This window comes from Oncorhynchus nerka, linkage group LG2 (assembly GCF_034236695.1).
Source record: "Oncorhynchus nerka isolate Pitt River linkage group LG2, Oner_Uvic_2.0, whole genome shotgun sequence".
In the NCBI taxonomy this organism is placed as follows: domain Eukaryota; kingdom Metazoa; phylum Chordata; class Actinopteri; order Salmoniformes; family Salmonidae; genus Oncorhynchus; species Oncorhynchus nerka.
Genome location: NC_088397.1, coordinates 84,106,258 through 84,132,691, shown reverse-complemented (window position 1 = coordinate 84,132,691; position 26,434 = coordinate 84,106,258). Strand labels below are relative to the sequence as shown.

Genomic DNA, 26,434 nt, shown 5'->3' with positions numbered 1-26,434 from the left:
AAGTGAAGCTATGAGATGCAGTGTGCTCGCCAGAGCATATAGTTATACACATATATTTATCCATGATAACAGATATTAGGTTTCTCTCTGTGTTGTGACTCTTTATCTCTCTGAAAATGAAAACTAATCCCACCAGATTACCTTCTCCTTCTCCGCTATGCAATCTGGTTTCAGAGCTGGTCATGGGTGCACCTCAGCCACGCTCAAGGTCCTAAACGACATCATAACCGCCATCGATAAGACACATTACTGTGCAGCCGTATTCATTGATCTGGCCAAGGGTTTCGACTCTGTCAATCAAACCACATTATTTTTGGCAGACTCGACAGCCTTGGTTTCTCAAATGATTGCCTCTCCTGGTTTACCAACTACTTCTCTGATAGAGTTCAGTGTGTCAAATCAGCCTGTTGTCCGGACCTCTGCCAGTCTCTATGGGGGTGACACAGGGTTCTATTCTCGGGCTGACTCTCTTCTCTGTATACATCAATGATGTCGCTCTTGCTGCTGGTGATTCTCTGATCCACCTCTACGCAGACGACACCATTCTGTATACTTCTGGCCCCTCTTTGGACACTGTTAACTAACCTCCAGACGAGCTTCAATGCCATACAACTCTCCTTCCGTGGCCTCCAACTGCTCTTAAATGCAAGTAAAACTAAATGCATGCTCTTCAACCGATCGCTGCCCGCACCTGCCCGCCTGTCCAACATCACTACTGGGACGGTTCTGACTTAGAATAGGTGGACAACTACAAATACCTAGGTGTCTGGTTAGACTGTAAACTCTCCTTCCAGACTCACATTAAGCATCTCCAATCCAAAATTAAATCTAGAATCGGCTTCCTATATCGCAACAAAGCATCCTTCACTCATGCTGCCAAACATACCCTCGTAAAACTGACCATCCTACCGATCCTCGACTTCGCGATGTCATCTATAAAATAGCCTCCAATACTCTACTCAACAAATTGATGCAGTCTATCACAGTGCCATCCGTTTTGTCACCAAAGCCCCATACACTACCACCACTGCGACCTGTATGCTCTCATTGGCTGTTCCTCGCTTCATACTTGTCGCCAAACCCACTGGCTACAGGTTATCTACAAGTCTAGCTAGGTAAAGCCCCGCCTTATCTCAGCTCACTGGTCACCATAGCAGCACCCACTCATAGCACGCGCTCCAGCAGGTATATCTCACTGGTCACCCCCAAAGCCAATTCCTCCTTTGGTCGCCTTTCCTTCCAGTTTGCACAGTTCTCTGCTGCCAATGACTGGAACGAACTGCAAAAATCACTGAAGCTGGAGACTCACATCTTCCTCACTAGCTTTAAGCATCAGCTGTCAGAGCAGCTCACAGATCACTGCACCTGTGCATAGCCCATCTGTAAACAGCCCATCTATCTACCTCATCCCCATACTGTATTTATTTATTTATCTTGCTCTTTTGCACCCCATTATCTCACATTCATCTTCTGCACATCTACCATTCAAGTGTTTAATTGCTATATTGTAATTACTTCGTCACCATGGCCTATTTATTGCCTTAACTCCCTTATCTTACCTCATTTGCACTCACTGTATATAAACTTTTTGTTTTATTTTTTCTATTTTTTTCTACTGTATGTTTTGTTTATTCCATGTGTAACTCTGTGTTGTTCTATGTGTCGCACTGCTATGCTTTATCTTGGCCAGGTCGCAGTTGCAAATGAGAACTTGTTCTCAACTAGCTTACCTGGTTAAATAAAGGTGTTGTCTATTTTTAAATAAATCACTGCCAACCGTTGAGGTTATTATTTGACAGTACTTCCTTGCAACAACAGCGTATTTGTAAAGCAACAATACTATTCTCAACGCTTTTTACCGTGATTGGTTCATACTCGCCACGCATCGAATCTACACCAATCAGAGTTGAGTATGATATTTCATCGGTATTTCACATGGACCATCTTCACTAGCCAATAGTTATGCGGCATTGGTGTAAACAGGCACTTCTGTCCAATGAGATAAAGCAGGAGGAAGGTCTATCTGATCTCAGGTCGCCTGGTGTGGATCTCCTTCCTGCCTGCGGAGTACAGACAGAAGAGAGGTGAAGGAGTTGGACCCGAAGGAGAGTTTGACCCAAAGGAGAGTTTGACCCAAAGGAGAGTTGGACCCAAAGAAGAGTTGGACCCAAAGGAGAGTTGGACCCAAAGGAGAGTTGGACCCAAAGGAGAGTTGGACCCAAAGGAGAGTTGGACCCAAAGAAGAGTTGGACCCAAAGAAGAGTTGGACAAGCTTTAATAAAACATAATTTAAACATAGCTGGCTAAATCGTAACCTCTCGCTTTTAACTTAGATTTGTGAAACAACACGTTCGTTTTTTTTTTCTCCCAAAGTTCACGGACATGTTTGAGAAGATCGCTCGTAGTTATTAACTTGTTACCGGTGTTTACGGTGTCTACCATCACCACCCGGTGTACCCGTTTACCCCTCCAGTCCCTGGGCCCTGTCTCTCTCTTCTGCCTCTCAGCTAACCTCGATCTGGGAAAGATGGTGTCGTGGATGATCTCCAGAAGCGTTGTGTAAGTTAAAGACGAGAATTGTATATTGTATTTTGCTGAAATGATCATTATCAGACGAGTTGTTTTAAAGCTGTTTTCTGTAGCTAGCTGCAGAGCTAACCAAGTAGCTAGCTAACGCTAATTTTAGCACGGCACTTCAACTAACTTTTTTAATTAAGCAAAGCAATTTCGCTTATTGTAATGGTATTAATTTCGAAGTTATATTTGTAGTTCTGTAAAAACTTCAAAAAACAACAACCTCATATTGTCAACATTGGGAAGTATTACCTAATAGTTACCTTGCTAGCTAACGTTAGCTTGTTGTTGTTTACGTTTTTGTCCCTGTAACTTAGTAACTAAGGATGTTTAGCTAGAGGCAGCTCAGTGAGTTATGCTCTCTGGAAACAAGTTAGTTAAATGAGTTAGTTAGTTAGTTAGTTAGTTAGTTAGCTTTGGAACCGAAATACTCCCCGTCTGTGTGGACTGTGGTAGATTCAGTGGGCTGTTTAGGCCTGAAGTTTGTGGTTGAATGGAAACACGGAATGTGGTGCGGTTCGGACTAAAGTTGGTTTCAGATGTTTATTTGATAGCGAAGGACACATTTCACTTTACATCAAGTAGAGTTAATCGAGAGAATTCATTTGCCTTTGCATTTTGGTAAAGCCGGCTTTATCGTGGTAGGGTTATTTTCCGTCGCCGTCCTCCAGAATAATGCACACCTCAAGTAGCCCAACTAATACAGACTTCCAATGTTGTGTCCCATGACTACTAGTTAGCTTGCTGACCACACAAGTATGTGAGATCAGATGATGGATGAGTTTGTACATTTTAGAGAAAGAAAACGCCCAGTTTTTACTCTGATCTCCCCTCACAACTCATGGCCCAGTACAATTTCATAACTGTACTGTAGGCTACAGTACATGGAAGGGGAGACTGCTTCAGGTGTGATTGGGAGAATAGACAGCACAGTATTTACAGTCTACTCTGTGTCCTGTTCTTCCACTGTAGCCTAGACTGGGCATGAGTCACTGGGAAAGGCATCCTGTCAATGCTTCAAAACAATCAGACAATTCATTTAAAATGAATGTATAAGTGAAAGCATTAGACAACATGTTCTGGTCTACAGGGCTAGTAGCCATATGCATTAGACAACATGTTCTGGTCTACAGGGCTAGTAGCCATATGCATTAGACAACATGTTCTAGTCTACAGGGCTAGTAGCCATATGCATTAGACAACATGTTCTAGTCTACAGGGCTAGTAGCCATATGCATTAGACAACATGTTCTGGTCTACAGGGCTAGTAGCCATATGCATTAGACAACATGTTCTAGTCTACAGGGCTAGTAGCCATATGCATTAGACAGCACATGTTCTGGTCTACAGGGCTAGTAGCCATATGCATTAGACAACATGTTCTAGTCTACAGGGCTAGTAGCCATATGCATTAGACAACATGTTCTGGTCTACAGGGCTAGCTAGTAGCCATATGCATTAGACAACATGTTCTGGTCTACAGGGCTAGTAGCCATATGCATTAGACAACATGTTCTGGTCTACAGGGCTAGCTAGTAGCCATATGCATTAGACAACATGTTCTAGTCTACAGGGCTAGCTAGTAGCCATATGCATTAGACAACATGTTCTAGTCTACAGGGCTAGCTAGTAGCCATATGCATTAGACAACATGTTCTGGTCTACAGGGCTAGTAGCCATATGCATTAGACAACATGTTCTGGTCTACAGGGCTAGTAGCCATATGCATTAGACAACATGTTCTAGTCTACAGGGCTAGTAGCCATATGCATTAGACAACATGTTCTGGTCTACAGGGCTAGTAGCCATATGCATTAGACAACATGTTCTAGTCTACAGGGCTAGTAGCCATATGCATTAGACAACATGTTCTAGTCTACAGGGCTAGTAGCCATATGCATTAGACAACATGTTCTGGTCTACAGGGCTAGTAGCCATATGCATTAGACAACATGTTCTAGTCTACAGGGCTAGTAGCCATATGCATTAGACAGCACATGTTCTGGTCTACAGGGCTAGTAGCCATATGCATTAGACAACATGTTCTAGTCTACAGGGCTAGTAGCCATATGCATTAGACAACATGTTCTGGTCTACAGGGCTAGCTAGTAGCCATATGCATTAGACAACATGTTCTGGTCTACAGGGCTAGTAGCCATATGCATTAGACAACATGTTCTGGTCTACAGGGCTAGCTAGTAGCCATATGCATTAGACAACATGTTCTAGTCTACAGGGCTAGCTAGTAGCCATATGCATTAGACAACATGTTCTAGTCTACAGGGCTAGCTAGTAGCCATATGCATTAGACAACATGTTCTGGTCTACAGGGCTAGTAGCCATATGCATTAGACAACATGTTCTGGTCTACAGGGCTAGTAGCCATATGCATTAGACAACATGTTCTAGGCTACAGGGCTAGTAGCCATATGCATTAGACAACATGTTCTGGTCTACAGGGCTAGTAGCCATATGCATTAGACAACATGTTCTGGTCTACAGGGCTAGTAGCCAAATGCATTAGATAACACATGTTCTGGTTTACAGGCTAGCTAGTAGCCATATGCATTAGACAACATGTTCTGGTCTACAGGGCTAGTAGCCAAATGCATTAGATAGCACATGTTCTGGTCTACAGGGCTAGCTAGTAGCCATATGCATTAGACAACACATGTTCTGGTCTACAGGGCTAGCTAGTAGCCATATGCATTAGACAACATGTTCTAGTCTACAGGGCTAGTAGCCATATGCATTAGACAACATGTTCTGGTCTACAGGGCTAGTAGCCATATGCATTAGACAACATGTTCTGGTCTACAGGGCTAGTAGCCATATGCATTAGACAACATGTTCTGGTCTACAGGGCTAGTAGCCATATGCATTAGACAACATGTTCTGGTCTACAGGGCTAGTAGCCATATGCATTAGACAACATGTTCTGGTCTACAGGGCTAGTAGCCATATGCATTAGACAACATGTTCTAGTCTACAGGGCTAGTAGCCATATGCATTAGACAACATGTTCTGGTCTACAGGGCTAGTAGCCATATGCATTAGACAACATGTTCTAGTCTACAGGGCTAGTAGCCATATGCATTAGACAACATCTTCTGGTCTACAGGGCTAGTAGCCATATGCATTAGACAACATGTTCTAGTCTACAGGGGTAGTAGCCATATGCATTAGATAACATGTTCTGGTCTACAGGGCTAGTAGCCATATGCATTAGACAACATATTCTAGTCTACAGGGCTAGTAGCCATATGCATTAGACAACACATGTTATGGTCTACAGGGCTAGTAGCCATATACATTAGACAACATGTTCTAGTCTACAGGGCTAGTAGCCATATGCATTAGACAACACATGTTCTGGTCTACAGGGCTAGTAGCCATATGCATTAGACAACATGTTCTAGTCTACAGGGCTAGTAGCCATATGCATTAGACAACATGTTCTAGTCTACAGGGCTAGTAGCCATATGCATTAGATAACACATGTTCTAGTCTACAGGGCTAGTAGCCATATGCATTAGACAACATGTTCTAGTCTACAGGGCTAGTAGCCATATGCATTAGACAACATGTTCTGGTCTACAGGGCTAGTAGCCATATGCATTAGACAACATGTTCTGGTCTACAGGGCTAGTAGCCATATGTATTAGACAACATGTTCTGGTCTACAGGGCTAGTAGCCATATGCATTAGACATGTTCTGGTCTACAGGGCTAGTAGCCATATGCATTAGACAACATGTTCTGGTCTACAGGGCTAGTAGCCATATGCATTAGACAACACATGTTCTGGTCTACAGGGCTAGTAGCCATATGCATTAGACAACATGTTCTGGTCTACAGGGCTAGTAGCCATATGCATTAGACAACATGTTCTGGTCTACAGGGCTAGTAGCCATATGCATTAGACAACATGTTCTGGTCTACAGGGCTAGTAGCCATATGCATTAGACAGCACATGTTCTGGTCTACAGGGCTAGCTAGTAGCCATATGCATTAGACAACACATGTTCTGGTCTACAGGGCTAGCTAGTAGCCATATGCATTAGACAACATGTTCTAGTCTACAGGGCTAGTAGCCATATGCATTAGACAACATGTTCTGGTCTACAGGGCTAGTAGCCATATGCATTAGACAACATGTTCTGGTCTACAGGGCTAGTAGCCATATGCATTAGACAACATGTTCTGGTCTACAGGGCTAGCTAGTAGCCATATGCATTAGACAACATGTTCTAGTCTACAGGGCTAGTAGCCATATGCATTAGACAACCTGTTCTGGTCTACAGGGCTAGTAGCCATATGCATTAGACAACATGTTCTAGTCTACAGGGCTAGTAGCCATATGCATTAGACAGCACATGTTCTGGTCTACAGGGCTAGTAGCCATATGCATTAGACAACATGTTCTAGTCTACAGGGCTAGTAGCCATATGCATTAGACAACATGTTCTGGTCTACAGGGCTAGCTAGTAGCCATATGCATTAGACAACATGTTCTGGTCTACAGGGCTAGTAGCCATATGCATTAGACAACATGTTCTGGTCTACAGGGCTAGCTAGTAGCCATATGCATTAGACAACATGTTCTAGTCTACAGGGCTAGCTAGTAGCCATATGCATTAGACAACATGTTCTGGTCTACAGGGCTAGTAGCCATATGCATTAGACAACATGTTCTGGTCTACAGGGCTAGTAGCCATATGCATTAGACAACATGTTCTAGTCTACAGGGCTAGTAGCCATATGCATTAGACAACATGTTCTGGTCTACAGGGCTAGTAGCCATATGCATTAGACAACATGTTCTGGTCTACAGGGCTAGTAGCCAAATGCATTAGATAACACATGTTCTGGTCTACAGGGCTAGCTAGTAGCCATATGCATTAGACAACATGTTCTGGTCTACAGGGCTAGTAGCCAAATGCATTAGATAGCATGTTCTGGTCTACAGGGCTAGCTAGTAGCCATATGCATTAGACAACATGTTCTGTTCTGGTCTTAGACAGGGCTAGCTAGTAGCCATATGCATTAGACAACATGTTCTAGTCTACAGGGCTAGTAGCCATATGCATTAGACAACATGTTCTGGTCTACAGGGCTAGTAGCCATATGCATTAGACAACATGTTCTGGTCTACAGGGCTAGTAGCCATATGCATTAGACAACATGTTCTGGTCTACAGGGCTAGTAGCCATATGCATTAGACAACATGTTCTGGTCTACAGGGCTAGTAGCCATATGCATTAGACAACATGTTCTAGTCTACAGGGCTAGTAGCCATATGCATTAGACAACATGTTCTGGTCTACAGGGCTAGTAGCCATATGCATTAGACAACATGTTCTAGTCTACAGGGCTAGTAGCCATATGCATTAGATAACACATGTTCTAGTCTACAGGGCTAGTAGCCATATGCATTAGACAACATGTTCTAGTCTACAGGGCTAGTAGCCATATGCATTAGACAACATGTTCTGGTCTACAGGGCTAGTAGCCATATGCATTAGACAACATGTTCTGGTCTACAGGGCTAGTAGCCATATGCATTAGATAACACATGTTCTGGTCTACAGGGCTAGTAGCCATATGCATTAGACAACATGTTCTGGTCTACAGGGCTAGTAGCCATATGTATTAGACAACATGTTCTGGTCTACAGGGCTAGTAGCCATATGCATTAGACATGTTCTGGTCTACAGGGCTAGTAGCCATATGCATTAGACAACATGTTCTGGTCTACAGGGCTAGTAGCCATATGCATTAGACAACACATGTTCTGGTCTACAGGGCTAGTAGCCATATGCATTAGACAACATGTTCTGGTCTACAGGGCTAGTAGCCATATGCATTAGACAACATGTTCTGGTCTACAGGGCTAGTAGCCATATGCATTAGACAACATGTTCTGGTCTACAGGGCTAGTAGCCATATGCATTAGACAACATGTTCTGGTCTACAGGGCTAGTAGCCATATGCATTAGACAGCACATGTTCTGGTCTACAGGGCTAGCTAGTAGCCATATGCATTAGACAACACATGTTCTGGTCTACAGGGCTAGTAGCCATATGCATTAGACAACATGTTCTGGTCTACAGGGCTAGTAGCCATATGCATTAGACAACATGTTCTGGTCTACAGGGCTAGTAGCCATATGCATTAGACAACATGTTCTGGTCTACAGGGCTAGTAGCCATATGCATTAGACAACATGTTCTGGTCTACAGGGCTAGTAGCCATATGCATTAGACAACATGTTCTGGTCTACAGGGCTAGCTAGTAGCCATATGCATTAGACAACATGTTCTAGTCTACAGGGCTAGTAGCCATATGCATTAGACAACATGTTCTAGTCTACAGGGCTAGTAGCCATATGCATTAGACAACATGTTCTGGTCTACAGGGCTAGTAGCCATATGCATTAGATAACACATGTTCTGGTCTACAGGGCTAGTAGCCATATGCATTAGACATGTTCTAGTCTACAGGGCTAGTAGCCATATGCATTAGACATGTTCTGGTCTACAGGGCTAGTAGCCATATGCATTAGACAACATGTTCTGGTCTACAGGGCTAGTAGCCATATGCATTAGACAACATGTTCTGGTCTACAGGGCTAGTAGCCATATGCATTAGACAACATGTTCTGGTCTACAGGGCTAGTAGCCATATGCATTAGACAACCTGTTCTGGTCTACAGGGCTAGTAGCCATATGTATTAGACAACATGTTCTAGTCTACAGGGCTAGTAGCCATATGCATTAGACAACCTGTTCTGGTCTAGTCTACAGGGCTAGTAGCCATATGTATTAGACAACATGTTCTAGTCTACAGGGCTAGTAGCCATATGCATTAGACAACATGTTCTGGTCTACAGGGCTAGTAGCCATATGCATTAGACAACATGTTCTGGTCTACAGGGCTAGTAGCCATATGCATTAGACAACATGTTCTGGTCTACAGGGCTAGTAGCCATATGCATTAGACATGTTCTGGTCTACAGGGCTAGTAGCCTGGTCTATATGCATTAGACAACATGTTCTGGTCTACAGGGCTAGTAGCCATATGCATTAGACAACATGTTCTGGTCTACAGGGCTAGTAGCCATATGCATTAGACAACATGTTCTAGTCTACAGGGCTAGTAGCCATATGCATTAGACAACATGTTCTAGTCTACAGGGCTAGTAGCCATATGCATTAGACAACATGTTCTGGTCTACAGGGCTAGTAGCCATATGCATTAGACAACATGTTCTGGTCTACAGGGCTAGTAGCCATATGCATTAGACAACATGTTCTGGTCTACAGGGCTAGTAGCCATATGCATTAGACAACATGTTTTAGTCTACAGGGCTAGTAGCCATATGCATTAGACAACATGTTCTGGTCTACAGCGCTAGTAGCCATATGCATTAGACAACATGTTCTGGTCTACAGGGCTAGTAGCCATATGCATTAGACATGTTCTGGTCTACAGGGCTAGTAGCCATATGCATTAGACAACATGTTCTGGTCTACAGGGCTAGTAGCCATATGCATTAGACAACATGTTCTGGTCTACAGGGCTAGTAGCCATATGCATTAGACATGTTCTGGTCTACAGGGCTAGTAGCCATATGCATTAGACAACATGTTCTGGTCTACAGGGCTAGTAGCCATATGCATTAGACATGTTCTGGTCTACAGGGCTAGTAGCCATATGCATTAGACAACATGTTCTGGTCTACAGGGCTAGTAGCCATATTACGCTGCAGACAAGTTAACTTGGCAGTTACGGTCTGCCTGTATCCACGTTTTAGCGTTTCAAGTTCTACGTCTGAAGTCTTGAGGGCAGAACTAGGCTCCTGCACTGATTCTGACGTCGCTCTGGTTTCACCTAATCAAATGAACCTGATCATGTGGCTAATCGCATGATTTAATTCACCCATGACAAAAATAACTTTCAAATGTACTGGGGCGTGTGTTGTACAGCCTTCTTTAAGTGGTTATTCCAGTTATTTAAGCACGTTATGGTTTAGTGGATTATCTTGTCTCCCAAGTCACGGTGAACCTTTATAAGCATGTAAAAACCAGTTTTTTTCCAGACTGCTGTGTGGCGTTGGCTGGGTCCTTTCCATAGGTTAGTCGTTATAAGGTGTGTTCATGATTGATTTGTTTTTGAGGCGTCGTAGAATAGGAATGTGAACTTAGTCATGTAACATACAATGAACTCGCTGTTTATGTGATCACATTGGTTTACATCTTTGGAAATGTTGGGGGGGCGGGGGGGGGGGGTCAATTTGAGTATTTCTTACTACACTGAACAAAAAATATTAATCGCAAAATGCAACAATTTCAATGTTACAGTTTTTATATAAGGAAATCAATCAATTGAAATAAAGAAATTAGGCCTTAATTTATGGGTTTCACATGACTGGGAATACAGTCTGTTGGTCACAGATATACACTACATGACTGGGAATACAGTCTGTTGGTCACAGATATACACTACATGACTGGGAATACAGTCTGTTGGTCACAGATATACACTACATGACTGGGAATACAGTCTGTTGGTCACAGATATACACTACATGACTGGGAATACAGTCTGTCGGTCACAGATATACACTACATGACTGGGAATACAGCCTGTCGGTCACAGATATACACTACATGACTGGGAATACAGTCTGTTGGTCACAGATATACACTACATGACTGGGAATACAGTCTGTTGGTCACAGATACATGACTGGGAATACAGTCTGTTGGTCACAGATACATGACTGGGAATACAGTCTGTCGGTCACAGATATACACTACATGACTGGGAATACAGTCTGTTGGTCACAGATATACACTACATGACTGGGAATACAGTCTATTGGTCAGAGATACAGGGCCTTGGGGAAGGTATTCAGACTCCTTGACTTTTCCACATTTTTATGTTACAGCCTTATTCTAAAATTACTTTTTTCCCACCCTCATCAATCTACACACACAACCAGTGTTTGCTTTGTCATTATGTGGTATTCAGAAATGGTTGTTAATTTCTATTTAAACTTATTTACGCATTACTTTGTTGAAGCACCTTTGGCAGCGACCTATAGCCTGGAGTCTTCTTGGGTACGACGCCACAAGCTTGGCACACCTTTATTTGGGGAGTTTCTCCAATTCTTCTCTGCAGATCCTAATAAGCATATGTTTTTACCTGATAATAGACTGCTAATGATAACAAAACAACTTCTAATACCGAGATAGTAACGTTAAGTAGGCTGGGTTAACTTAGCTGACCTTCAATACAGGGAATTCAGCCGAGTTCTCAGAGACATTTTTACAACTCACTGAAACACAATACCAAACATGACGATGATTGGCCTGCATTACGGGTTAGGGTTCGATGGAGTTGAGGTCAGGGCTCTGTGCAGGCCAGTCAAGTTCTTCCACACCAATCTTGATGATGATTGGCCTGCATTACGGGTTAGGGTTAGGGTTCGATAGAGTTGAGGTCAGGGCTCTGTGCAGGCCAGTCAAGTTCTTCCACACCAATCTTGATGATGATTGGCCTGCATTAGTAGCTGAAACCAGATGTGTATTTCTACAGGGGAAAGCCATCAGCCCTTTAGCCCTGTAGCTGAAACCAGATGTGTATTTCCACAGGGGAAAGCCATCAGCCCTTTACCCCTGTAGCAACAGATGTGTATTTCCACAGGGGAAAGCCATCAGCCCTCTACCCCTGTAGCTGAAACCAGATGTGTATTTCCACAGGGGAAAGCCATCAGCCCTTTAGCCCTGTAGCAACAGATGTGTATTTCCACAGGGGAAAGCCATCAGCCCTTTAGCCCTGTAGCTGAAACCAGATGTGTATTTCTACAGGGGAAAGCCATCAGCCCTTTACCCCTGTAGCTGTAGCAACAGATGTGTATTTCCACAGGAGAAAGCCATCAGCCCTCTACCCCTGTAGCTGAAACCAGATGTGTATTTCCACAGGGGAAAGCCATCAGCCCTTTACCCCTGTAGCTGAAACCAGATGTGTATTTCCACAGGGGAAAGCCATCAGCCCTCTACCCCTGTAGCTGAAACCAGATGTGTATTTCCACAGGGGAAAGCCATCAGCCCTTTACCCCTGTAGCTGAAACCAGATGTGTATTTCCACAGGGAAAGCCATCAGCCCTTTACCCTGTAGCTGAAACCAGATGTGTATTTCCACAGGGGAAAGCCATCAGCCCTTACCCCTGTAGCTGAAACCAGATGTGTATTTCCACAGGGGAAAGCCATCAGCCCTTTAGCCCTGTAGCTGAAACCAGATGTGTATTCCCACAGGGGAAAGCCATCAGCCCTTTAGCCCTGTAGCAACATGTGTATTTCCACAGGGGAAAGCTATCAGCCCTTTAGCACTGTAGCTGAAACCAGATGTGTATTTCCACAGGGGAAAGCCATCAGCCCTTACCCCTGTAGCTGAAACCAGATGTGTATTTCCACAGGGGAAAGCTATCAGCCCTTTAGCACTGTAGCTGAAACCAGATGTGTATTTCCACAGGGGAAAGCCATCAGCCCTTTAGCCCTGTAGCAACATGTGTATTTCCACAGGGGAAAGCCATCAGCCCTCTACCCCTGTAGCAACAGATGTGTATTTCCACAGGGGAAAGCCATCAGCCCTTTAGCCCTGTAGCAACAGATGTGTATTTCCACAGGGGAAAGCCATCAGCCCTTTAGCCCTGTAGCAACATGTGTATTTCCACAGGGGAAAGCCATCAGCCCTTTACCCCTGTAGCAACAGATGTGTATTTCCACAGGGGAAAGCCATCAGCCCTTTACCCCTGTAGCAACATGTCTATTTCCACAGGGGAAAGCCATCAGCCCTTTACCCCTGTAGCTGAAACCAGATGTGTATTTCCACAGGGGAAAGCCATCAGCCCTTTACCCCTGTAGCAACATGTGTATTTCCACAGGGGAAAGCCATCAGCCCTTTACCCCTGTAGCAACAGATGTGTATTTCCACAGGGGAAAGCCATCAGCCCTCTACCCCTGTAGCTGAAACCAGATGTGTATTTCCACAGGGGAAAGCCATCAGCCCTTTAGCCCTGTAGCAACATGTGTATTTCCACAGGGGAAAGCCATCAGCCCTTTACCCCTGTAGCAACGTGTATTTCCACAGGGGAAAGCCATCAGCCCTTTACCCCTGTAGCAACAGATGTGTATTTCCACAGGGGAAAGCCATCAGCCCTCTACCCCTGTAGCTGAAACCAGATGTGTATTTCCACAGGGGAAAGCCATCAGCCCTCTACCCCTGTAGCTGAAACCAGATGTGTATTTCCACAGGGGAAAGCCATCAGCCCTTTACCCCTGTAGCTGAAACCAGATGTGTATTTCCACAGGGAAAGCCATCAGCCCTTTAGCCCTGTAGCTGAAAACCAGATGTGTATTTCCACAGGGAAAGCCATCAGCCCTTTAGCCCTGTAGCTGAAACCAGATGTGTATTTCCACAGGGGAAAGCCATCAGCCCTTTACCCCTGTAGCTGAAACCAGATGTGTATTTCCACAGGGGAAAGCCATCAGCCCTTTACCCCTGTAGCTGAAACCAGATGTGTATTTCCACAGGGGAAAGCCATCAGCCCTTTACCCCTGTAGCAACAGATGTGTATTTCCACAGGGGAAAGCCATCAGCCCTTACCCTGTAGCTGAACAGATGTGTATTTCCACAGGGTAAAGCCATCAGCCCTTTAGCCCTGTGGCAACAGATGTGTATTTCCACAGGGAAAGCCATCAGCCCTCTACCCCTGTAGCTGAAACCAGATGTGTATTTCCACAGGGAAAGCCATCAGCCCTCTACCCCTGTAGCTGACACCAGATGTGTATTTCCACAGGGGAAAGCCATCAGCCCTCTACCCCTGTAGCTGTAGCAACAGATGTGTATTTCCACAGGGGAAAGCCATCAGCCCTTTACCCCTGTAGCTGAAACCAGATGTGTATTTCCACAGGGGAAAGCCATCAGCCCTCTACCCCTGTAGCAACATGTGTATTTCCACAGGGGAAAGCCATCAGCCCTTTACCCCTGTAGCAACATGTGTATTTCCACAGGGGAAAGCCATCAGCCCTTTACCCCTGTAGCTGAAACCAGATGTTGGAGTTGAGATCTCTGCCTGGATCTTAAAATCCTTCCTCTGTCTTTATCCCAGTAACTCTACATCTGACTCTCTCTCCCAGTAACTCTACATCTGACTCTCTCCCAGTAACTCTACATCTGACTCTCTCTCCCAGTAACTCTACATCTGACTCTCTAACTCTACATCTGACTCTCTCCCCAGTAACCTACATCTGACTCTCTCTCCAGTAACTCTTCTGACTCTCTCTCCCAGTAACTCTACATCTGACTCTCTCTCCCAGTAACTCTACATCTGACTCTCTCTCCCAGTAACTCTACATCTGACTCTCTCTCCCAGTAACTCTACATCTGACTCTCTCTCCCAGTAACTCTACATCTGACTCTCTCTCCCAGTAACTCTACATCTGACTCTCTCTCCCAGTAACTCTACATCTGACTCTCTCTCCCAGTAACTCTACATCTGACTCTCTCTCCCAGTAACTCTACATCTCTGTCTCTTCCCAGGCTTCATGCTAGAGCCGTGAGCGAGCGGTGGGTGTACTGTCAGACATTACATTTTATTTTTGTTACCAGAACTGGTAAAGTTGATCTAAAACAGAATGTCAAGGCTTGTGTGTCATGTTTTTTCCTGCTGCATACTGCTAGAGAGGCCCCATTTCACACAATTGTTTCAAGAAGCCTCTCTGCAGGCTCTGTCTCCTTCATGGTCACGGTTTCTGGAGAAATATTCCTCCTCCCTTGTGTGAAGATACTCCAGCCTGCCCTGAAGGGGACTTGGTCTATTTCTGCAGGCCAACAATGATTTATGTTTTATTTGTGTTGTCCATCTGTAGGTGCTCTATAGACTAACTACTAACACTAGCGCTAACCGTACCCTTCTCCTAACCCTTAACATGAACCCTGACCTCTTAACCCTTAACATGAACCCTGACCTCTTAACCCTTAACATGAACCCTGACCTCTTAACCCTTAACATGAACCCTTAACATGAACCCTGACCTCTTAACCCTAAGCCTAAACTTAACCCTGACCTCTTAACCCTTATCCTAAGCCTAAACTTAACCCTGACCTCTTAACCCTTATCCTAAGCCTAAACTTAACCCTAGCCTTAATGTTAACCCTTACCCTAAACCTAAACTTAACCCTGACCTCTTAACCCTTATCCTTATCCTAATCTTAACCCTAGCCTTAACGTTAACCCTAACCTTAGTAAGTAATTGCTTATCAACAGGTAGTTTGTTGATAGTATGACCATCCTGTAAACATCTACAGATGGAAAATCCGGATTGTCCAAAATAAAGCGTGACCCAATGATTGTGTCCCAGAGACCTGATGGTGGGGTACCAGGACAACAACCCCCTTCAACATCAGCAAGACAAAGGAGCTGATGGTGCACTACAGAAACGGAGGGCCGAGCCCCCCCCATTCACATCGACGGGGCTGTAGTGGGAGCTGATGGTGGACTACAGGAAACGGAGGGCCGAGCCACACCCCCCATTCACATCGACGGGGCTGTAGTGGAGCTGATGGTGGACTACAGGAAACGGAGGGCTGAGCCACACCCCCCAGAGGGCCGAGCCACACCCCCCCCATTCACATCGACGGGGCTGTAGTGGGAGCTGATGGTGGACTACAGGAAACGGAGGGCTGAGCCACACCCCCCCCATTCACATCGACGGGCTGTAGTGGAGCGGTCGAGAGTGTCCACATCAATAACAATCTATCGTGGTCCAAACACACCCCTCGCACCTACGTGAAGATGGCACCTTCAGATCCTCAAAGTTCTTCACCATTGAGAGCGTCTTGACTGACTGCTTGACATCCGACCACAAGGCACCACAGAGGGTAGTACGGCCCAGTCGTCCCTGGGGCCAAGCTTCCTGCCATCCAGGACCTCTATACCAGGGAGCGTCAGGGAAGGCACCACAGAGGGTAGTACGGTCCAGTGCGTCCCTGGGGCCAAGCTTCCTGCCATCCAGGACCTCTATACCAGGCGGTGTCAGGGGAAGGCACCACAGAGGGTAGTACGTCCCTGGGGCCAAGCTTCCTGCCATCCAGGACCTCTATACCAGGGAGCGTCAGAGGAAGGCCCAAAAGATTGTCAAAGACTCCAGCCACGCTTGTCATAGACTGTTCCCTATTTCTGCACTGCAAGTGAGTCTGGAACCAATAGGACCCTGCACAGCTTCTACCCCCGAGGGTGGCAGGTAGCCTAGCGGTTAAGTTTTGCCACGGTAACCGAAAGATCGCTGGTTCAAATCCCGAGCTGGCAGTTAACTCAGAACAACAGCTCCCCGGGCGCCGACAACGTGGGTTTTTAAGGCCTTAACTCTGTGAGTCAGAGGGGTTAAATGCAGAAGACTCATTTCGGTTGAATGCGTTGTTGTACAACTGACAAGGTTTTACCTTCCCATTAGACTAGTTGGTGCAGGAAGCTATTTGAACTATTCAACTATCTGCATTTTCACTAACTTGTATGCCTCATCACATACGCTGCTACTCTGATCTGTCACTATATTCCTAGTTATATGTACATATCTACCTCAATTACTTGACACTCCCTGTCTATAGCCATGTTACTACCTGGTACTTCCTGTATGTAGCCGTGTTATTACCTGGTACTTCCTGTGTGTAGCCGTGTTATTACCTGGTACTTCCTGTGTGTAGCCATGTTACTACCTGGTACTTCCTGTATGTAGCCGTGTTATTACCTGGTACTCCCTGTATATAGCCATGTTATTACCTGGTACTTCCTGTATGTAGCCGTGTTATTACCTGGTACTTCCTGTATGTAGCCGTGTTATTACCTGGTACTTCCTGTATATAGCCATGTTATTACCTCCCTGTATATAGCCATGTTATTACCTGGTACTTCCTGTATATAGCCATGTTATTACCAGGTACTCCCTGTATATAGCCATGTTATTACCAGGTACTCCCTGTATATAGCCATGTTATTACCTGGTACTCCCTGTATATAGCCATGTTATTACCTGGTACTCCCTGTATATAGCCATGTTATTACCTGGTACTCCCTGTATATAGCCATGTTATTACCTGGTACTCCCTGTATATAGCCATGTTATTACCTGGTACTCCCTGTATATAGCCATGTAAATGTAAATTACCTGGTACTCCCTGTATATAGCCATGTTATTACCTGGTACTTCCTGTATATAGCCACGTTATTACCTGGTATCCTGCAGGGCAGCTCCTGTTCAACGGAAGAACTAGATGAGGTGTGATAATATGCATATGCTTTATCATTACTGTAAATGGTGGACTAAGTCGTTGCTGTCCAGTAGGAAGGGATGTTGGCCTTTTCTTCCCAGTCTAAATCTATTTCTGTGGTGTGTCTACTGCCTGCTGTCTGTGTTGTGGGTGGCGCTAGATTAAGCTGATTTTTAAGAACAGCAGCCAAATTGAAGGGAAAATGGCACCTATTAACTAAGCAGACCACCGTTTTTTAATTCAACAAGTAGCTGTTACAAATGGAAGGACTTTTACAAATTACACCCTTCCTTCCTTCCCTGTTGGAGGCTTAGAGAAAGGACTGTCTGACTACAGCCAACCACTGCTATTCTTGGAGACCCTGTATAGTCCTCTGCTGTTTCTATGGCAACAGCACAATAAACTCTGTCATGGAGGCGAGTGAGGTGGATCCCTGGACAGAGGCCATGAAACATATAAAACGAACAGGAAGAGAATTTCACTCTTATACGCTCGTTGGCCAGTTTTTTTAGGTACACCCATCTAGTACTGGGTTGGATCCACCTTGCCTCAGAACACTGTGAATTCTTCAGGGAATCAATTTGCTACATTTTATAAAGGGACCTTGAATAAAGAGAACCCTGGAATGAGTAGATTGAAGTAAAGGGGACATATATTTTTTTGTCTGCGGCTGTAACGACAAAATGTGGAAAAAGTCAAAGGGGCCTGAATATTTGTCACCTGCATTGTACGTACGTACGCACATACACACACACACACGTACGCGTACATACATGTATGTGACTCCTCACTGCAGCCCGGTCTCAGATCAGAGAGAATCTATCGGGCCTGCATAACACACAGAGTACATCCCATATGGCAGCATTCCCTATATAGTGGACTACTTTTTGACGAGGGGCTCAGGGGCAGTGGACTACTTTTTGACAAGGGCTCATGGGGCAGTGGACTACTTTTGACAAGGGCTCATGGGGCAGTGGACTACTTTTTGACAAGGGCTCATGGGGCTGGACTATTGCAGTCATGGGGCAGTGGACTACTTTTTTTGACGAGGGCTCATGGGATGTACTCTGTGTGAATAGGATGCCATTCGGTATACAACCATGTGTAGGCTTTACATCTGGGTGTGGGTCATCCACTGGGGCGTGCCGGGTTGTGTTCTCCTGAGAACCCCACTGAACCTCAACCCCCCCATGTTGGATCAAATCTCTGTTGTGAAACAGTCACAGCTCCCCCACGTGTAGGGAATGGTAGTGCATCCTAACACCAGGCTACATAGAGGACTACAGGAAACCCAGGAGGCTGTTGTGAAACAGTCACAGCTCCCCCCACGTGTAGGGAGTGGTAGTGCATCCTAACACCAGGCTACATAGAGGACTACAGGAAACTCAGGAGGCTGTTGTGAAACAGACACAGCTCCCCCACGTGTAGGGAGTGGTAGTGCATCCTAACACCAGGCTACATAGAGGACTACAGGAAACTCAGGAGTCTGGTTCAGTACAGCAGCTCTTAGCAGCCTGTGATTATGATGCTTTCGGTGTGTCTGGCTTGTTGTTGCTTTAGTGTAACTGAATGTGTCCTTTTTATATGTTCTCTCTTGGTGGTAAATGATTTGCCGCTGATAGTTTCATATTTCTCTGGTCTCTACACAGGCTCGTCTTCGGGACCCTGTATCCTGCATACTATTCCTACAAAGCAGTGAAAACAAAAAATGTCAAGGAATATGTAAGTACAAAAACCCTTATTTCAACATCATTGATTTCATCGTGTGTGTGTGTGTGTGTGTGGGTGGGGGGTTCCCGAGGGTGTGTCTTTTATGAGTTTGAAAAGCAGCCCATGTCTGGTCTGAAGGTATTGAGGACAAGTCCAGGCATGTGAATGGGAGTTAACTGCCTATGACTGGAACAAACACATTGACATGCCTATCTGTGGAGACGTGCAGCAGGGCACTGTGAAGGATGGGCTCCAAGCAGGTGCTTTACAGGAATGCTATATTGAGTGTGTGGGCCAACAGGTTTAGGAGAGGTTCTTTATGAGGATATCATCGGTCTCTCTCTCCTCCGTCTCTCCCTCCTCTCCTCCGTCTCTCTCTCCTCTCCTCCGTCTCTCCCTCCTCTCCTCCGTCTCTCCCTCCTCTCCTCCGTCTCTCTCTCTCCTCCGTCTCTCTCTCCTCTCCTCTCCTCCGTCTCTCTCTCCTTCGTCTCTCTCTCTCCTCCGTCTCTCTCTCCTTCGTCTCTCTCTCTCCTCCGTCTCTCTCCCTCCTCGTCTCTCCTCTCTCTCCGTCTCTCCCTCCTCCGTCTCTCCCTCCTCCGTCTCTCCCTCCTCCGTCTCTCCCTCCTCTCCTCCGTCTCTCCCTCCTCTCCTCCGTCTCTCCCTCCTCTCCTCCGTCTCTCCCTCCTTCGTCTCTCCCTCCTCTCCTCTCCTCCGTCTCTCTCCCTCCTCCGTCTCTCCCTCCTCCGTCTCTCCCTCCTCCGTCTCTCCCTCCTCCGTCTCTCTCTCCTCTCCCTCCGTCTCTCTCCTCTCCTGTCTCTCCTCTCCTCAGCCCTTTCTCCTCTCCTCAGTCTCTCTCTCTCTCCTCAGTCCTTTCTCCTCTCCCCTATCTCCTCTCCCTCCGTCTCTCCCTCCTCTCCTCCGTCTCTCCTCCTCTCCTCTGTCTCTCCTCTCCTCAGCCCTTTCTCCTCTCCTCAGTCTCTCTCTCCTCTCCTCAGTCCTTTCTCCTCTCCCCTATCTCCTCTCCTCCGTCTCTCCCTCCTCTCCTCCGTCTCCCTCTCTCCCTCTCTCCCTCCTCTGTCTCTCTCCTCTCCTCAGCCCTTTCTCCTCTCCTCAGTCTCTCCCCTATCTCCTCTCCCCCGTCTCTCCTCTCCTCAGTCCTTTCTCCTCTCCATCCTCTCCTCAGTCCTTTCTCCTCTCCTCAGCCCTTTCTCCTCTCCTCCGTCTCTCCGTTACCTTCTATACCGGTATTTGAATGTTTGGTTTGTTAAATGTGATACACCTTGTGTAACGTCCATCTTTATAGTTTACTACACTACTTGAGTTCTCTCTCTCTCTCCTAGCCCCGCCCCCTGTCACTCAAGGAGCGCAACTGTTGTCTCTGACCACGAGACGCACGCGTTCAGTCTGCATGGTTAATGCAGCACAAGCAACAATGATGCTTAGTTTCTTTTGCATGTTATAATAAAATAACATTTTCAACAGCTGTATTTGAGAGAGAGAGAGAGAGAGAGACAGTCTACCTAACTGGTTTTAGCCTTAAGGCCTGCTGTGTGAACAAGGCTTTAGTTAGACATGAGGAATAATCTAGCCAGAACAAGTTGCCAAGCCCATGGCTTGTTGGCTAGGTATCTCCTCTCTGAGTCTGTCTAAGAGGGAGGAATGCTTGCTTTGGATGGTAGCCTGTAAGCCTGTAAGCCTGTAAGCCTGTAAGCCTGTAGCCTGTTGTCCTGTTAGCCTGTTGTCCTGTTAGCCTGTAGGCCAGCCTGTTAGCCTGTTGGTCTGTAGGCCGGCCTGTAGTCCTGTAGGCCGGCCTGTAGCCTGTTAGTCTGTAGCCTGTTAGTCTGTAGCCTGTTAGTCTGCTAGTCCTGTAGCCTGCTAGCCTGCTAGTCTGTAGCCTGGAGCCTGTTAGTCTGTAGTCCTGTAGCCTGCTAGTCTGTAGCCTGTTAGCCTGGAGCCTGTTAGTCTGTAGTCCTGTAGCCTGTTAGTCTGTAGTCCTGTACTGTGCTGCTCACACCTTATTGCAGAGTTCCCTGGTGCTTCTTTTTGGACATAACACTGTAAAACACCAGCCAATCAGCTCCAAGTGATTTTTAATTTAAGAAATCTGTTCCAAAGTATATATCTTTGTTGTTCCAACAGGTGTATGTCTAGCATGCTGTAACATGTAGGAAGTGTTGATTATCTCTCTCTCTCTCTCTGTTCCAACAGGTGTATGTCTAGCATACTGTAACATGTAGGAAGAGTTGATTATCTCTCTCTCTCTCTGTTCCAACAGGTGTATGTCTAGCATACTGTAACATGTAGGAAGAGTTGATTATCTCTCTCTGTTCCAACAGGTGTATGTCTAGCATACTGTAACATGTAGGAAGAGTTGATTATCTCTCTTTCTCTGTTCCAACAGGTGTATGTCTAGCATACTGTAACATGTAGGAAGAGTTGATTATCTCTCTCTCTGTTCCAACAGGTGTATGTCTAGCATACTGTAACATGTAGGAAGAGTTGATTATCTCTCTCTCTGTTCCAACAGGTGTATGTCTAGCATACTGTAACATGTAGGAAGAGTTGATTATCTCTCTCTCTCTGTTCCAACAGGTGTATGTCTAGCATACTGTAACATGTAGGAAGTGTTGATTATCTCTCTCTCTCTGTCTCCAGGTGTATGTCTAGCATACTGGAAGAGTTGATTATCTCTTCTCTCTGTTCTATGTCTATACTGTAACATGTAGGAAGTGTTGATTATCTCTCTCTCTGTTCCAACAGGTGTATGTCTAGCATACTGTAACATGTAGGAAGAGTTGATTATCTCTCTCTCTGTTCCAACAGGTGTATGTCTAGCATACTGTAACATGTAGAAAGAGTTGATTATCTCTCTCTCTCTGTTCCAACAGGTGTATGTCTAGCATACTGTAACATGTAGGAAGAGTTGATTATCTCTCTCTCTCTCTGTTCCAACAGGTGTATGTCTAGCATACTGTAACATGTAGGAAGAGTTGATTATCTCTCTCTCTCTGTTCCAACAGGTGTATGTCTAGCATACTGTAACATGTAGAAAGAGTTGATTATCTCTCTCTCTGTTCCAACAGGTGTATGTCTAGCATACTGTAACATGTAGGAAGAGTTGATTATCTCTCTCTCTGTTCCAACAGGTGTATGTCTAGCATACTGTAACATGTAGGAAGAGTTGATTATCTCTCTCTCTGTATGTCTGTTCCAACAGGTGTATGTCTAGCATACTGTAACATGTAGGAAGAGTTGATTATCTCTCTCTCTTGTTCCAACAGGTGTATGTCTAGCATACTGTAACATGTAGGAAGAGTTGATTATCTCTCTCTCTGTTCCAACAGGTGTATGTCTAGTATACTGTAACATGTAGGAAGAGTTGATTTATTCTCTCTCTATTCAACAGGTGTATGTTCAGTATACTGTAACATGTAGGAAGAGTTGATTATCTCTCTCTCTCTGTTCCAACAGGTGTATGTTCTAGCATACTGTAACATGTAGAAAGAGTTGATTATCTCTCTCTCTGTTCCAACAGGTGTATGTCTAGCATACTGTAACATGTAGGAAGAGTTGATTATCTCTCTCTCTCTCTGTTCCAACAGGTGTATGTCTAGCATACTGTAACATGTAGAAAGAGTTGATTATCTCTCTCTCTCTGTTCCAACAGGTCCGTTGGATGATGTACTGGATTGTGTTTGCTCTCTACACCGTAGTGGAGACCATCACAGACCTCACTGTAGCCTGGTAAGACTGAATACAGACCTCACTGTAGCCTGGGGAGACTGAATACAGACCTCACTGTAGCCTGAATACAGACCTCACTGTAGCCTGGGGAGACTGAATACAGACCTCACTGTAGCCTGGGGAGACTGAATACAGACCTCACTGTAGCCTGGTAAGACTGAATACAGACCTCACTGTAGCCTGAATACAGACCTCACTGTAGCCTGGGGAGACTGAATACAGACCCCACTGTAGCCTGGTAAGACTGAATACAGACTCACTGTAGCCTGGAATACAGACCTCAATGTAGCCTGGAGAGACTGAACAGACCTCCGCTGTGGCCTGGGAGACCACAGACCTCACTGAGACTGAATACAGACCTCACTGTAGCCTGGGAGACTGAATACAGACCTCACTGTAGACTGAATACAGACCTCACTGTAGCCTGGGAGACTGAATACAGACCTCACTGTGGCCTGAATACAGACCTCTCTGTAGCCTGGTAAGACTGAATACAGACCTCACTGTAGCCTGGGAGACTGAATACAGACCTCACTGTAGCCTGGGAGACCTGAATACAGACCTCACTGTAGCCTGGGAGACTGAATACAGACCTCACTGCAGCCTGGGGAGACTGGAATACAGACCCCACTGTAGCCTGGGGAGACTGAATACAGACCTCACTGTAGCCTGGGGGAGACTGGAATACAGACCCCACTGTAGCCTGGGGAGACTGAATACAGACCACTGTAGCCTGGGAGACTGAATACAGACCCCACTGTAGCCTGGGGAGACTGAATACAGATTCCACTGTAGCCTGGTGAGACTGAATACAGACCACTGTAGCCTGGGAGACTGGAATACAGACCTCACTGTAGCCTGGGAGACTGAATACAGACCACTGTAGCCTGGGGAGACTGAATACAGACCTCACTGTAGCCTGGAATACAGACCTCACTGTAGCCTGGTGAGACTGAATACAGACCTCTGTAGCCTGGTAAGACTGAATACAGACCTCACTGTAGCCTGAATACAGACCCACTGTAGCCTGGTGAGACTGAATACAGACCCCACTGTAGCCTGGTAAGACTGAATACAGACCTCACTGTAGCCTGAATACAGACCTCACTGTAGCCTGGTAAGACTGAATACAGACCTCACTATAGCCTGGGGAGACTGAATACAGACCTCACTGTAGCCTGGAGAGACTGAATACAGACCTCACTGTAGCCTGAATACAGACCTCACTGTAACCTGAATACAGACCTCACTGTAGCCTGAATACAGACCTCACTGTAGCCTGAATACAGACCTCCTCTGTAGCCTGAATACAGACCTCACTGTAGCCTGAATACAGACCTCACTGTAGCCTGAATACAGACTCACTGTAGCCTGAATACAGACCTCACTGTAGCCTGAATACAGACAGAAGTATCTTACTTTATGCTTGTGCCAAACAAGCCAATCCCATTTAGTTTTCCGTGTTGTCTTTGATCAACACACTATGCCGACAACAATCCAGGCTTAATGAGATTTAATTAAGATTCAGTCTTATAAATTTGTTGTTCAGATTTAATGAGGAGCGCCATGTCGGCTGGTTAATAGGATTTAGGCAGTGTATGTTTGACTGGCAGAAAATGAATGGCAGTAACACAATGCCTTTCCCTAACGCTAACCCTTTCCCTAACGCTAACCCTTTCCTTAACCTTCCCAACTAACCCTTTCCCTAACGCTAACCCTTTCCCTAACGCTAACCTTTTCCCTAACGCTAACCTCTTTCTTTCCCTAACGCTAACCCTTTCCCTAACGCTTAACCCTTTCTAACGCTCAACCTTTCCTCAACGCTAACCCTTTTTCTAACGCGAACCCTTTCCCTAACGCTAACCTTTCGCATCGTTTTTTAAATTCCTTTCTAATGCGAATTTTTTCTCATCGCCATCGCACCTTTCTTTAACGCGACCTTTTCCTGACGCTAACTCCTTTCCTCTAACGCTAACCTTTTCTGACTGCACCTTTCTTGACGCTTAATCTTTTCGACGCACCTTTTTCGACGCTAAATCTTTTCTCGACGCTAACTCCTTCTGACGCTTAAGTTTTTCTGACGCTTAAGCTTCTTTCCCTTGACGCGGAGCTTCTTCTGACGCACCTTTCTGACGCTAACCTTTCTCTTGACGCTTAATCTTTCTCTTAACGCCTAAACCTTTCCTAACGCTAACCCTTTTCCTAACCGTAAAACCAATGCCTTCTCAACGCTTACCTGAATCTATACCTAACCTTAATCTGACCCTCGCTCCTAACACTCACCTGTACTATGAGATATCTGGTCTCTCTCTCTAGGTTCCCCCTGTACTATGAGATATCTGGTCTCTCTCTCTAGGTTCCCCCTGTACTATGAGATATCTGGTCTCTCTCTCTATGTTCCCCCTGTACTATGAGATATCTGGTCTCTCTCTAGGTTCCCCTGTACTATGAGATATCTGGTCTCTCTCTCTAGGTTCCCCCTGTACTATGAGATATCTGGTCTCTCTCTCTAGGTTCCCCTGTACTATGAGATATCTGGTCTCTCTCTCTAGGTTCCCCTGTACTATGAGATATCTGGTCTCTCTAGGTTAATACTGTAATGTGGTGTCTCTCTCTAGGTTCCCCTGTACTATGAGATATCTGGTCTCTCTCTAGGTTCCCCCTGTACTATGAGATATCTGGTCTCTCTCTAGGTTCCCCCTGTACTATGAGATATCTGGTCTCTCTCTCTAGGTTCCCCCTGTACTATGAGATATCTGGTCTCTCTCTAGGTTCCCCCTGTACTATGAGATATCTGGTCTCTCTCTAGGTTCCCCCTGTACTATGAGATATCTGGTCTCTCTCTAGGTTCCCCTTGTACTATGAGATATCTGGTCTCTCTCTCTAGGTTCCCCCTGTACTATGAGATATCTGGTCTCTCTCAGGTTCACCTATACTGTGAATGTGGTGTCTCTCTCTAGGTTCCCCTGTACTATGAGATATCTGGTCTCTCTCTAGGTTCCCCTTGTACTATGAGATATCTGGTCTCTCTCTAGGTTCCCCTTGTACTATGAGATATCTGGTCTCTCTC

The 26,434-nt window shown here is 45.6% G+C and overlaps 1 protein-coding gene and 1 long non-coding RNA gene across 4 annotated transcripts in view; both read left to right on the top strand.

Annotated features, from left to right (window-relative positions):
* The window catches only part of LOC115143757 (myotubularin-related protein 14-like), an 86,993-nt gene that overhangs the window by 48,254 nt on the left and 12,305 nt on the right, over nucleotides 1-26,434 (top strand). The gene's annotated exons all lie outside the window — the stretch shown is intronic.
* Nucleotides 2,035-25,701, top strand: LOC135561849 (uncharacterized). Its single transcript, XR_010459687.1, has 4 exons — nucleotides 2,035-2,559; nucleotides 19,560-19,632; nucleotides 23,288-23,364; nucleotides 25,681-25,701. It is a non-coding gene; the product is annotated as an uncharacterized LOC135561849 (long non-coding RNA).